General features: G+C 53.4%; 1 protein-coding gene across 3 annotated transcripts in view; it reads right to left on the bottom strand.

Moving 5' to 3' along the window:
- PKD1L1 (polycystin 1 like 1, transient receptor potential channel interacting) overlaps nt 1–14,249 on the bottom strand; it is a 126,684-nt gene that overhangs the window by 9,513 nt on the left and 102,922 nt on the right. For all 3 annotated transcript variants that reach the window (XR_016021008.1, XR_016021007.1, XR_016021006.1), the window contains exon 55: nt 2,334–2,610. The gene's annotated coding sequence lies outside the window, so the exon portion shown is untranslated. The remainder of the gene's footprint in view (nt 1–2,333; nt 2,611–14,249) is intronic.

Consider the following 14,249-nt stretch of genomic DNA (forward strand, 5'->3'; position numbering starts at 1 on the left):
TCACTCTGGGGCTTCATTTGGGGACGGTCCTTTGCAGGTGCTGATTCACTTGACAGACAAGTAAAAACGAACTGGGGAGAACGTTTACGTACGCCTGTTCCCTGAGGATTTAGATCAACATAAAAAGTGAATAATTATACTTCACATGGCGTTTCGGACAATCGAACGTCTTCTTATTAAATGGAACAGCTTGGCCCTAGTGGGGGGGGGGGGGATTCTTGCAGGTGCATCCTCAGTGCTGCCCGGTTCTGCTCTGCGGGACACGGACTTCACCTACTCAGAACCCAGGAGCCCGAAGCAGCCCGAAACCCCTCAGCTACAGAGAGCTGGTTCTCCCCTAAAGAAATCCTTCCCCAGCAGCCCAGCTCCCCAGGAGGCACCGCGGGCTGAGAGGGTGCACTCGGTGCAGAATTCCCGCCGGCTGTAGGGAAAACCATGCCTTGTCTCTACTGCCCACTCACGGTGGTTTGGCTACAAAGCTTAAACTTTCTTCTCTCAGGCACATAAAGGGAGGGCTAAGGAGCTGAAACGCTGAACAAACACAACAGCTCTGCCAAAACCAGAGGTAGCCACACCAAGAGCAGAAGGGGAGGCAATGTGGGCCCGGTGACACAGGCGGCTCCATGCTACCCCATGAGGTTTTCTGACCGCAGTTCTCGTGGCCATAACGTGGGCAATGCCGGGCACTGCAGACTGTCCCGAAAACTGGTGGTGCTCAAGCATGGTGGGGTGTTAGGTGATCCTCACAGAACAGCAGGAACCCCAAACCTTCCCCAGCCTTTGGGGTGCTCTCCACTGGGGACTCAAACATAACTGTTCTACCAACTCGAGGACCGACCTGGGGGAGGCCGCCTACGGCCTCTGATGGCGGATGCTCGGGTTTCTCTCTCAGAGTCCTTTCTTCACCACCAGGCAAACCGACATCCGACATCACCAGGGCAAGCCTAAACCTTTGGCTAAAGTGAGGCCCTTCGCTTTCACTGGACCACCACCGTACAAGCCCCACCCCAAGCAGGCACATGGTGACTGACACAGTAGCCAGAGGTCGGGGACAGCGACTTGGCCCAAGCAGCAGGGGTGGCCCTTCCCTCCAGGAAGGGGCTGCACGGGACAGGTTCCGTGTCAGTATACATTTCCGAAAGTGTTGGATCAGATATTCCACTTGGCGGTCACTGCCATCCAATCAGCCCCCACACCACACCACACGGCTGAGGCCCCACCTGCTTCATCTCTGCCAGGTTGTGACAACCTGGGGCCTGACGCCTCTGGTGCCAAAGCGATAAATGCACAGCACAGCCACCTCTGTAGAAGGACACACCTCTGGGTGCCACCTCAGGGACAAGGAGGCGGAGCTTGTGTAGAAGAAATGCATTTATAGCCAGGGGCTCTGGCCCATACCTACTGTGTTTCCCCGAAAATAGGACCAGGTCTTATATTAAGTTTTGCTCCAAAAGACACATTAGGGCTTATGCTCAGGGGATGTCATCCTGAAAAATCATGCTGGGCCTTATTTTCCAGTCAGGTCTTATTTTCAGGAAAACATAGTAGCTCTCCATCTGGATCTGCCCCAGCCCTGAAGGAGGGGAGGGGAGGGGAGGGGAGGGGCACGGAGGGGGAGGGGAGTTTGCATCAGCCCACCTTTCTGTGAGGAGACCCCTCCTCAGGCCCTGACTTCATGTTAATGCCTCAGGTCAGCACGGCCCACTTCCCCGAACACCAGGCCATTCCCTGCCTCTCACTGCTGCCCACACGGCCTCCTGGCTCGCCCTTGAACTTGCTGTGAACTTCACAGCGCTGGCCCTGCTCCCCCGTGGCCGGGAATTGTAACTACTCAGGATGATGACGGTAAAAAGGACCATCCGGCTGTGGCAGGAGGCCGACCAGACCCTAGGGCTCTGGGGAATGAGGGCTGTCACGTCCGGGGGATGGCTCTATGTACTTTGTGTTCGTAAATCATGATAATTAAATACTGGCCCAAGTTATTTGAAATCCTTGTCTTCCATTGCACACAGCGTTTGTGGGAAGATGGGGACGATGGCCGAGCCCGCTTACTACGGAGCTCGGGGCTGGCAGGGCTGGCGCAGGGCTGGGCTCGCTGCCTCCTCCCGGCTGCCCCTCTCCGGGCCCCTTCTGCACTGTGAGCTCTCTCCGTCTTTCCTCCCTGCTCAGGACGGTAACGGTGGCCTGTGGGTCAGCCAGGGGCCGACTGATGACAGCTCCCAGTGCTGGGGCTGGAAATAGCGGCTAATGTGTGTGTTGCACCTGGGTCAGGCGCCATGCTGAGCCCCCCCGCAGCTGAGGTGACACACATCCCCGAGACCGCACTGGTTTACCTGCAGACGCTGGTCTTCGTGCATGCAGGACTTGTGTGGCCCGTGACGGCAGGCAGCTGTCCCCAGCAGTCTCCGCAGCTGCTGCTGTGTCCTGGCTCTGCCGTCTCCGCGGGAGGTCACCTGTGCTTGCACCGCAGGGCGGACCAGCCCCTGGAGATCCTACACAGCCATGCGCCTGCCCAGAAGTGACACTGCTCTTCCGCTCACAGCTCAGGACCCCAGCAACCGTGTGTCCCATTGCACTGCGAGGGGCCTGGGGGCGCATGTTTCCTGAGCCCTGGAGAAGAGAGTAGGGTGTGCGGAGCATTAGTGAAGGCTCCACCTGGGCCTTGCTGACATGGGGGCTGGGTGAGTCTTTGCTGCGGACTGTCCTGTCCACTGTGAAATGTTTAGCAGCATCTCTGGCCTCTATCCACGAGGTGCCAGTAGCAATGCCCAGTCACGACAACCCAGAATGGCTCCAGACCCTTGGGGGCAAAAGCGCCAGCAGCTGGGAAGCCCTGGTGCACCCGCTGTGTGTCTGTGGGCAAGTGACTCGGCCTTCCTCTTATGTGTCCCCACTACACACAGGGCCTCAGACCCCCGTGCAGCTGGGAGGTCCGTGTGGACACCCAGCAAAGGCCATCTGCTGAAAAGGCCTGCAAGTCCCCAACCCAGGGTGGCCCCAGGAGGGCCCATGAAAGAATGCTGTCCGAAGCATTTGGAGGTGAAGTCATCAGGATTCTTTCAGTCAGCTTGGATTTCATGTAACCTGAAACGCTGACACAAGCAAGTTTCTGCCTATGGTTAAAAAAAACACACACCCTTCCTTTGATCTAGTGACAGAGGAGGGACACATGAGCCTGGGGACGCACAGGTTTAGGTCCCAGGTGCCCAGCGCTGACTTCGGAGTTCGCAGAAGCAGGTTCCACGGTGGTGTCCAGCTGCGCAGTGGGGAAGCAGAGGAAGGCGAGAGTAGTGTCCAAAGGACAGTCTGGGCACCAGCTCGGGTGGGCAGGACAAGTGAGGGGTCCTGGCCCTCTCACACGCTGTGGGAACCCCTGAACACAACCCTGGTCTGACATGATCCAGACCCGCGGCTCTGAGATTCACACTGGGCATAAGTGTGTGTGTGGGACCATCCTGTAGGCCAGCAGGTGGATGCCAGCTCGTGGATGCCAGGTTGCCTTCCCTCAGGACGGACAAGCCCTGTGAGGTCCAGCACGGCTGGCACATCCTCCGGCCCACCTCTCAGGGATGGCCACAAACTACCTGAGAGAAGGGACCCAAATGAGGAAGTTTAAGAACAGGCCGCCCTTGAAGGAGCCCAAAGCCCTGACTCCCTTGGGGCCTGACACTTCGATGTCACTGTGGGGACACATTTGTATGTGATTAAAGAGTGTGATGGTTAATTTTATGGGCCATGGTACCAGACATTTGGTTAAAGATGAGTCTAGACGTTGCCATGAAGGGATTGTTCAGACGATAATAACATCTGAGTAAAGCAGATTGCCCTCCCTAATGTGGTGGGCCTCATCCAATCAGTTGAAGGCTTAAGAGAAAGACACTTGTTTGTTCAGAAAATCATCATGAGGCGTCCTTAGGTGTCATAATAGGTTCTCCCTTTGACCTGCTGAGCAGAGAGGAGAAGGCCCTCCATTCTGCAATGTGCCTGTTTCTGTCGGGGTGTGGACTTGGCCCCCTGGATAACAGCTCTGCTCGTGAACCTGCACCCAGGAAAGGGCCAGGGGCCTGTGACCAGTTCTCGGCACGGTTCTGCTGTGCACACTGGGGCACGTGCTGCCTTCAGGCAGGGCTGCAGGAAAGTCTGCTTCTTCCCACGGTGTCCACTTCAAACGTGGATCAAGATGGACGGAGGAAGCCTGTGTGCGAGTGCCCTGACTTGGCAGCTTGTAGCAGGACATTTACTGTCGCTGAAGTTCACGTGGGTAACATGCCAACGGCTGGCTTTGAGGGAATCGAGTAAAGAGGCAAAACACAGACAGTGTCAGCCATTGGTCAAGAAGTCGGGCTTTCGTGCCAGACAACCTGGTGTCCTCTGGTACGTGTCCTCCATGTCTCTGCCTCAGTTTCCTCACCTGTGACCAGGCAGTCCTACCCACCTCACAGGCTGCTTAGCGTGCCCAATGAGAAGGTGAAGCACCACATCCCCAAGAGCCAGTGACCGACAGATGACAGCCCTCCGTGCATGTGAGTAGGGACGTCAGAGAGCAGCTGGGGACCTGAGGTGGGTGGCAGGAGGGCTGATTACGAGGAGGCTGGTACTTTCCAACCAGACTGGCTGGCACCAGAGCGCTTCCGGTTGTTGTTGTTGTTGTTTGCTTTTTTTTGGTTTTGTTTTGTTTTTCCCAGAACACCCCACTGCTTTCCCACAAAGCCTGTGCAGAGCTCCCGCCCAGGGTTGACTCCCCCGCGCACAATTTAACGTGCAGCCAGGTGTGTGCCGCTCTGGGCCACTGCAGGCATCGCAGCCGGATGGCGGGGGCTAAGCCGATTACCAGGCACAGGGGCGCGGCCCTGGTTTGCAGAGATGTAATGTCCCCATTAGTGTGTGTCCGTCAACAGAGGACAGGATTGGAATCAGGAATTCTTGACGGAGAGCCTGGCCAGTCTTGAACTCTCCGTAACCTGGTACATTCTTAAATGTCCTATTAGGAGGAAATTCAAGCTCTGCTGGACTGGCTGTAGATTAGCGATAGGAAATCTTATTATAAAAGAGTAAGGAGATTTCGCATTTCCTCGGCACACAGAACACGCCACAGCAGCCTGCAGCCTGACATTAAGCCCAGAAACGGCTGTGACCAGCTTTGTAATCAACATGTTTTTCTGTCCTTTCTGCGATGAGTGGCACTCACTTCTGGCTGCAGTTGCCGCACGGTCCTCCAATGGGCCAAACACTCAGGTGAAGACGAGGCGAATAACGCCTGTCTGCTGTGACAGTCCTTGGTCTCTTTTCCCTCTATGTCTCTTCACACCTGCTTACTTTCCTTCTAAACACGTCATTAGTTATACAGTTGATTGTGGAAAACACTTCTTTTTTTAGAAGCTATTTTAGCTGAGGAATGATTTGAAGGCTGTGGTCATTCCTTGGGCCACAATCCCCACAAGATGCACTCTCGGAGGTGGTGGGGAGGAAGAGAGCTGAGAGCAGAGGCCGCGGAAGAAGTCCGATGGCGGCTGCGTCTGAACCTGCAGCAGGTGCCAGGCACACGGTGAGGACAGTGCTCGGACGCAGCCAGGCGTCCTGGGCAGGGGGTGCAGTGACGGAGACACCCCCTTCTCATGAAGACTCTAGCCACTCATAGGTTAGGGGAATTCCCTTTTATTCTGATGGCTGGTTGCGAATTTTCGTTTCCTGAGCTATCAATGCTTTTCAGGAATACCTCTGATGGGAATGACAAAGGGGAAGGTGACTTAGGTGTTGCTGTCAGGAGTCTACCCGAATCTGGAAAGTCCCATTTCCCTTTCTGAGCGAGCAGCTGAAACCAGACGTGTTGTGTGCAGTGTGACTGCAACCTCTTCTGTGATGTCTTCCTGGAGAAGATGGAGAAACGCAGGCGGGGGGTGAGTACACCGTCCCTCCGCTCGGTGTCTGCCAATCTCTGATGACAGATGGCCCGAGACGGCTGGGAACACGAGCCTTGGTCTTGGGACACCCTCTTCTGTCCCATCACTTTGTGACTGTTGTTGTTTTCACAATTTCTTTTTCACACATGTTACGTAGACCACCACTGTTCAAGAGAAGTGTACCATGGGCCACACACGTACCTTTTTTTTTTTTTTAACACTGAGACGATTCAAGAATCAGCAAAGAGAATTACAAGACTATAAAACAAAGTCAAATACAGAGATACAAGAGGAATTTTTAGTTCAACATCTTCTCTCCAAATGTTTAACTCCAAAAAGCGATGCAACTCCTTTCATGAGGAAGAAAAGCCTTTACAAGATGTTTTACAAAGGGGCTGTTTACAATTAGGACAACCAGATGTGCTCTTGGTTATAAGAAATGTTATGACTAAAAAGGACGGCCCAAATGGACCCATAATTTCCACATTTAATGTGGTTGTCGCTTAGATGAAAATCAGACTGTTTACAATATCAGAGATATCTTAGTTTTCAAAGTTGGGGCAGATGTAAAGTTTTATAGATGGAATGTTTGAATTTGGGGAGACTGGGCAGCATAGGACTTAATGCTGTTTTCAAATTATAACCCCAGATTGGCGGAATTTTCACTATAGTTCCAAGCACCGTGTTATTAAGGACCTTGCTTTAGAGTGCAGACTTGTTTAAGAACTGAATTGTAATACGCATACAGGAAAGCACACCAGTCATGACTGCACTGATCGAAGCATGATCACAGACTGTCCTGGATACACCCGTACGCCATCATCCCTCAGCATCCAGAACCCCTGTGGCTTGTCCCACTGACGGCCCCGTCTCCTCCTTCCCAAAGGTAACTGCCATCCAACTTCTAATGACACCAACGAGTTTGCCTGTCTTTGCACTTGTTAGACAGTTACCCCCCTTATCTGTGGCTTTGCTTTCCATGGTTTCAGTTACCCATGGTCAACCGTGGTCTGAAAACATTAAATAGAAATTCTAGAAATAAACTGCGCGTCGGTTATAAATCGCATGCCATTCTGAAGAGCACGATGAACGCTCGCTCCCTCCCAGGACATGAGTCACCACTTGGCCCAGCGTATCACGCTGTACGCACAGCACGTAAGGTATTCTGAGACAGACCATGTTCTCAGAACTGCTATTACGGCATATTGTTGCAATTGCTCTATTTTATTATCAGTTATTGCTGTTAATCTCCTATTGTGCCTGATTTATAAGTAAAACATTATCATCGGTATGTATGTATAGGGAAAACACAGTATATAGGGTTGGTCCTATCTGTGGTTTCAGTATCCACTGGGGGTCTTACAAAACGTCCTCTGCGGATAAGGCAGGACGCCTGAAATGGGACGCGTGCGTGATGTGTGCCTTCGGCTGGGCTCTTCTGGGCTAACCTCACAGCTGTGAGACCCATCTGTGCTGTTGTGTAGACCCATCTGTGCATGTAGCATTAATCCATGATGTCCACTGTACGAGTGAACCACACACACCACTCTGCTGTGTTCATTTTTGAGTATGACAGATGAGACCACTGTAAGCATTCAAACGTACGATGTCCGTGTGTTTGCATTTCTGTTGCGCTTTTACCTGGAGCAAAACCTCTGGGTTGTCAGGTGTGTAATGCTTGGATTTTGTAGATACTACACAAGTTTTCCAAAGTGGTTGTGCAGGTCCTGTCTGCGAGCTGCCCGCTCACACCGGGAGGCTGACGTGCCCCACAGAGCCCCAGCTAACGCATTTCCGAGAGAAAATCCAGGAGGCGGGTGCATATCTTTGTACAGATTAGAATAGGATTTTCCCACGTCAGTCAAGGGTAGGACCTCTGCACACTCATTTCTCCTGGACCTTTATGTGTTTATTTATTTTCTTAAGATACAATTCATGTGCTTAAACATCAGCATTACATGGCCATTTTAATGTGTACAATTCAGTGGTTTTTAGTGTCTTCATCCGGTTGTGGCGCCACTATCACCATCTAACCCCAGAATGCTTTCATCACCCCAAATGAAAACTGGGGCACAGTCCCACTGATCCCACTTTTCCTTCCCCCTCCCCGCACACACAGACCTGGCAACCTCTAGGCCACGTTCTGTCCCTACATGGCTGCCTGTGCTCGATTTTTCATACAATCTATGGGTTTTTGCATCTGCCTTCGTTCACACAGCGTAATGCTTTCAGGGTCCGTCCAGTTGCAGCAGGCGGACAGCTTCAGTCCTGGTCGCACGCTTGTGTTCTCGCATCAGGAACCTGAACCTGGGCTCATCCTGCGTCGGGGCCATTGCAGACACTGTGAACATTTGTGCACAAGTTTTGTATGGGTGTGTTTCCGGCCCTCGTGGTCTACGCCTCGGAGCAGGCTTCCTGGCTTTACCTTCGTGAGGCAGCACCAGACTGTCCCACAGGCTGTGCCACTTTGCACCCCCCCCCCCCAGCAGGCACAAGGCTGTACCTTCTCCACACCCTGGCCAACACTTGGTGCTGTTTCTGGCGATTGCAATTATTACAGTCATCCCTGTGGGTGCACACTTATTTGCAACTTAATTTTTCCTGGTAGAGTTTCATACACTCAAGAGTCAAGCCAGTTTTTTCCTTTTCTTTTCCTGCTGGGAGAGAGGTTTTCAAACCTGAAATACTGTCAGTTAAAAGTCTCCATTTGTCACTAGCAGGACTGCCAGAATGACGCCAGCTTCAAAGCCGATTTGTGTGACAGTGGTAGCGACGAGAAGGGCTCTCTGTTGCCCTGAAACTGACAGCTAGTCCCCAAATCTTGGAAGCAAGAGGCATCTAGTACTTGGCGTTCTGAGGAGAATCACGTCTAAGCAGAATGGGAGGCAGACACTTGCTGAAAGTTTTATTATGAGTTGGCCTGACCGACTGCGACACAGGCAGTCATCACCTCCACCCACAAGCACCCAGCCCGGCGAGCAAACGCCACCCACGTTCTCTCCCGTCCCGCCCCACTCCACGCTTCCTCATGAGCAATGAAGCCCAGCATTCCCCAACTTTTGACTCAGGCTTTCTTGTAATGCCTTGGCACCCATTCCATTTCCCTTGTTTTGGAGTCTCCCATTCCTCACAATTCCCAGCGTTTTCTTCCAGGTCCCTCCCAGGGGGACGGCCAACATGTTCACGCGTGCTTCACGGCCTCTGCGACCTGCTGGTCCTTGGTTTTGTCAAGTGTCCTGATGTGTCTGAAGCAAGACCAGGGTCCAGCTGGGTCTTGTCGGCAACGGCCACACCCACAGGGGCCTGCGGAAGTTTCCACAAGCCGGGTGGGCCCTGCCAAGCGCTCCCCACACGAGGAGCAGCTGGCCTCCACGTGGCGCTGGCTCCTGGGAGCAGCACCCACATGGGGATTGGGCATCTCTGGGAACTCGGCTCTCCTCCCGGCCACACGCCCTCTGAGGCTCCTGCACCGGCCCCTAACGACTCCCTGACGGACACTGTTGCGGGTTGAATCACGTCCCCTGAAAAGACATGGTGATGGTTTAAATACATTTATGGGAAACAATGTTAGTCCGAACCCGATACACGTATGACGGAGTTACCTCAGTTTAATACGGAGCAAAACATGTGCTCGGTACTTCTGAAGTCTTCTCGACTTCTTTGCCACGTTACAGGGGCCACAGCAACGTTAGGGCTCCATCTTTATGAATGGGTGCTGTTGGTGACGCAAAACACTTAGTAATGGGCTGTTAAGTCAGTTCAACAAGGAGGCACTGGACTGGGGGCTCTGACGCCCTCAGTAAACGCCTCGAGGTCCCGCGATGAAAACCCAGGACCACCAGTGTCAACAGCGACCAGGCTGCAGCTACGGCCGGGCAGGCACCCCCGGCTCCCTCCCCCACCTGCTCGTTCTCTGCAGGCTCCTGACCCTTCCGGTCGGTGCCGCCCCGTCCGACCGCTTGTGCTCAGGTGAACCCTTCGGTATTTCACACGCCTCAGGGCACCGTTTACCAGGCCTGCACAGAAAGTTAACGCCAAAGCCACAGGTTACGTCCGGATTTAAGCTGTTACACAGCCGTTCACGAAGTCCCTTCCCGTTCTCTTCAAGAACATAAGCTGTGGTTGCAGCAGGGTCTTGTCCACCGCGTGAGGTCTGCCTTTCCACTGAGACGCTGTGCTGTCCCGGGGGAAATGTGACTCTTTTTTATGGTTTCTATCAACGTGAAATACAATTTAATTATGGAGGAAACATACCCTGGAGTCCTGACGGCGGCACCACGACTGGGAACCTAGCTGCAAGTCGGGCCTGTGCAGGTGCTCAAGCTCAGAAGAGGTCACTGGGGTGGCCCTGATCCCACATGGCTGGTGTCCTTATGGAGAGAGGCAAACGGAAACAGACACGCAGGGGAGGCGGCCACAGGCCAAGGGCGGCAGGAGGCCCGGGAAAGGCGCTGAGGCTGGAGGGCTCCTCCCTGCGTGCTGGCCTCGCTGGCCTGACCCTCTGGGGCCTGCGAATACCTCATGTCGGCTGCTTCGGCTGTGAGACCCTCATTACTTCAGATAACAGCACAACCACTTGTGACTGTGCTGGTGGCACCTGTTAGAACTGGACAGAATCGGCATAGCACCATCTCAGTTTAGGGACTCAGATGGCCACCTGGGATTTTGTTTTGTTTTTCCCCCAGAATAAGCAGTGCTGCATCTTCCAGGCGAGGGGCCTCAGAGGCCATGTCACCCGGCTGTGATATTTCCCAGATGTCAGTGGAAAGTAGGTGAAGGAAGAGCGATGTGGGTAAGAGAACGCAGGTCTCTTCTGACTCCTCCCGTCACCTCTGTCCCGGTCCCTTCATCCCTCTCTGAGTCAGACAGGAAAGTGGCTGACGACGACACAGGGTGCACACGGCCTGGGTTCTCCCCCAGCCCTGAGGGGGGGACAACTGTTAGGCTACACTGCAGGTGTGGAAAGGAAAGCTCAGTGGGGCCACAGATGCAGCACACGTGATCTATCCTCAAAGGTGACGTGGAATATTACTCGGCCATAAAAAGGAATGAAATCCTACCATTTGTGACAACGTGGACGGACCTTGAGGGCATTATGCTAAGTGAGATAAGTCAGACAAAGACAGACACGTAGGATTTCACTTATATGTGGGACCTAAAGGACAAAAAGAGCTTGTAGACACAGAGAACAGGTGGGGTGGGTGTGGACAAAATGGGGGCAGAGGGTGAAAAGGTCCAAAGTCCAAGCTACAAGTGGGTGAGTCCTGGGCTGTGGTGGGCACAGGGCGACTAGCTGACAACACTGTGCTGCAGACTTCAAAGCTGCTGACAGGAGATCCGCAAAGCTCCGGTCACCACCCCGTGTCCAGCACGTCCACTCACCACTGTGGTGTCAGTGACTCACTGCCGGTGCGGCTGCCTGCCTGGGTCCTTCCTGCTCACAGCACCTGGGGGCGGGGCCACACCTCTGCAAAGTAGGACGAACTCACCTGCAGTTTTTGTTCTAAACCAGCAAGAAGGTGTGAAATAATTAGCACGGTACCTGGCACCTAGAAAGAGCCAATCACTATGACAATTTCCTTCGGTGGGGACGCTGCTCTGTGGCACTGCCGTGTCACACGAAAGTACACGTGGCTGTGGCTAGTCCCTCCCAGACTGACTTCGTCTTGCTGGAAGGAAGTAGCCTTAGTCTGAACGAGCTTTGGGTCTCCGCCACGGCACATGACCCCCCAGCACTCGCTGAGGGTGGGCAGTGTCCTGCGTGGGTCACTCCTGCACAGCCCACGGCCACATGGTGGGCATGTCTCTGGGGACTCTCTGGGTGTGGTCAGTGTCTTTCTGATGGTGGTCACTTGCTGGGAGGTGATGATGACAGAGATGAAGGAGGGACGTCCTGCTGGAGACAGCTTTGTCACCTGTTGCCTCGATTCTGGGCATCTGAATGGTGACGGGGGCCTGTGTACACAGCACATTTAGTGGCTAAAGAAACATCCAGCTTTGTGCTTTCCGCTGGACTGGCTCCCTGCCATGTCCCCCTGCAGGCTCAGGACACAGGCTGACCCGTGGGCAGGGCCAGAGATCCTGCCAACCCCGTGGGAAATGACGGTCAGAACTCGCAGGGAGGTGTGGGGGCGAGGCCAGCCGCCCACAGCCACGTCATTTGTGTCCTGTGAGAGTCCAGGGAAATTCTCGTCCACCACATTTGTGTTCTGTTGCTCTCACCGTGGAGCATCTCTCTCTCTTTCCCAAAAAAGCAGGGCATTAACCAATCATCTCATTTCTGACAGAAGAAGCTGGTTACCTTCCGTGCTCAGTGTTTCGACCCTCCCGTCCCACTCAAGCCCACTAACAACCCAAACTGCAGACAAGGAAACCAAGGCCCAGCGGGGTGACCAGGCCTCAAAGCTCGGGACAGAACAGCAGAGACTGCGCTTGGGACACACAGAGGGCTTCCCTGTTACGATACATTGGTGCACTGTTATTTCCAGGCTGTGCTTTGCCACTTAGGACTTGACAGCTATTAACAGAGGCCAGAAAACATTTAAACAAGAGCTTGTTTTCTTCTGTGTCACAAAACCGGGCTGAGAGCAGGGCATCCGGCAGCTGTGGGATTCAGGCCCGGCTGCCTCTGTCCTCAGTGGCCGGCTCCTGCTCATGGCTCCTCATGGATCAGATGGCTGCTGGAGGGCCAGTTACAAGCCCTATTCCAGGCCGAAAGCAGGAGGAAGGGAAAACAGCCTGCATGTAACTCGTCAGCTCTGCTCCTAAGAAGCAGAGTAGATCTCGGCTGTGGTGTCATTTACCTCCAGTGGCCTCGTGTGCTGCGTTCTGACAAACAGGAAGTCCTTTCTTAAGGTAAGTAAGTCCTCCTGTGCCTGGTGGCCGGGGGCTGGCAGGAGGGGGGCTCTCCAGCTCCCCCAGCTCCATGGCCCACATGGAAACTGCTTGTTTTGACCTGTAACCCAAACAGTGCTCTGTGGTCCCCATGAGTCACCAGTCTCTGTCCCCGGGGCTGGGCTCCTGTCCACTGGGCCTGGGCTGCTTCTCCGTGGGAATGCCTGCACTTCCCGGCCTGAGTCCAGCTCCTGAGCCTTCGTGCTGTGTGACCCTGTGCAGGTTCCCCAGCGTCTCTGGGCCTCTCTGTTCTCCTCTGTGCTGCAGGAGCAGGAACCCGCCTCAGCCCCTCCCTGCTGGCTGTGGCCACCACTCTGCTCTGGTGGCAGGCAGTTCCTGATTTCGCCTGGGGACCCTCTGACCTTCTTTGCCAGAAAAAACCGGGCACCTTGGTGCAGCAAGACAACCATGCCAGGAATTTGTGCGACTTGGTATCTGCTGGCTCCTGGGCTATCAGCTGGGAGGGTCTTATTTCCATTTTTATCCACATGTATTTATTTAGTATACTTCTAGGTCTCGTCTGCGGTGTGACAGGGAACAGAGCGGTGGGACAGGAAAGGCCGGGGGCTGCTCTCAACCCGCCGTCTGTACCCACTGAGGCAGCAGGCGTGTCAAGGGACCTATGATCATGGAGACCGCGTCCTCTGTCTGCTAATACTCGGGCACTGACTGCCCTAGAGGCACCTCAGACTCTGAGGAAACAGGCTCGGTTGGGTGGGAAGGGCCACCCTCTGTCCACAGTGACACACCAAGGACCTCATGAGCTTGAGGCCATGTGGGTTGACAATAGAAGATTAAGATACTGTCAGGAATGATGGATGAGCCACGGGTCATTGGGAAGATCTGAGCTCATCCTTAACCCTGCTTTGTTTTTCCCACTAAAAATACGCTTCATTTAAGAAAATTAGAAATGCCAACAAGGTAGAAAAGTTGAATATGTCCAAGTATGAACACGTCACTGCTATTGCGTGTTGGTCTGTTTTCTCCGTCTCCATCTGTGTAAAGTCTTGCTGGTATAACTGAAGCTGAGCTCCGTCCACAACTCTGCAACTCACTCTGTCATCCGACAGCATGTCACACAAATCTCTACAAGGTACGGAAGAGTCTGCTACCTTATTTTAAATGCACGCAGAGCAGTTCACGAATTCAGGCGATTTCCAAACATCCTGCGATGATGAAAAGTTTTGTACATAGAATTTGGGGGCATATGTAGACTTGTATCTTTTGGCCAGATTTCTTATACATGAAGTGCTTTCCTTTTGGTCATATTTACTGATGTGAATTGCTGGCTAAGTGATATAAGCATCCGGTTAAAAGCTATGGATATTTTTACGGTTCTTAACACACATCACCAAATTGCTTTTAAAAACGGTTGTACCAATTTATATGTCCACCAGCATCAAATGAATTTCCTTGATTTACCAGCATTTGGTATTATATTATTTTTAAAGTTTT

The sequence above is a fragment of the Rhinolophus sinicus genome, chromosome 4, assembly GCF_057876585.1.
Source record: "Rhinolophus sinicus isolate RSI-liver-muscle chromosome 4, RSI-T2T, whole genome shotgun sequence".
Classification (NCBI taxonomy): domain Eukaryota; kingdom Metazoa; phylum Chordata; class Mammalia; order Chiroptera; family Rhinolophidae; genus Rhinolophus; species Rhinolophus sinicus.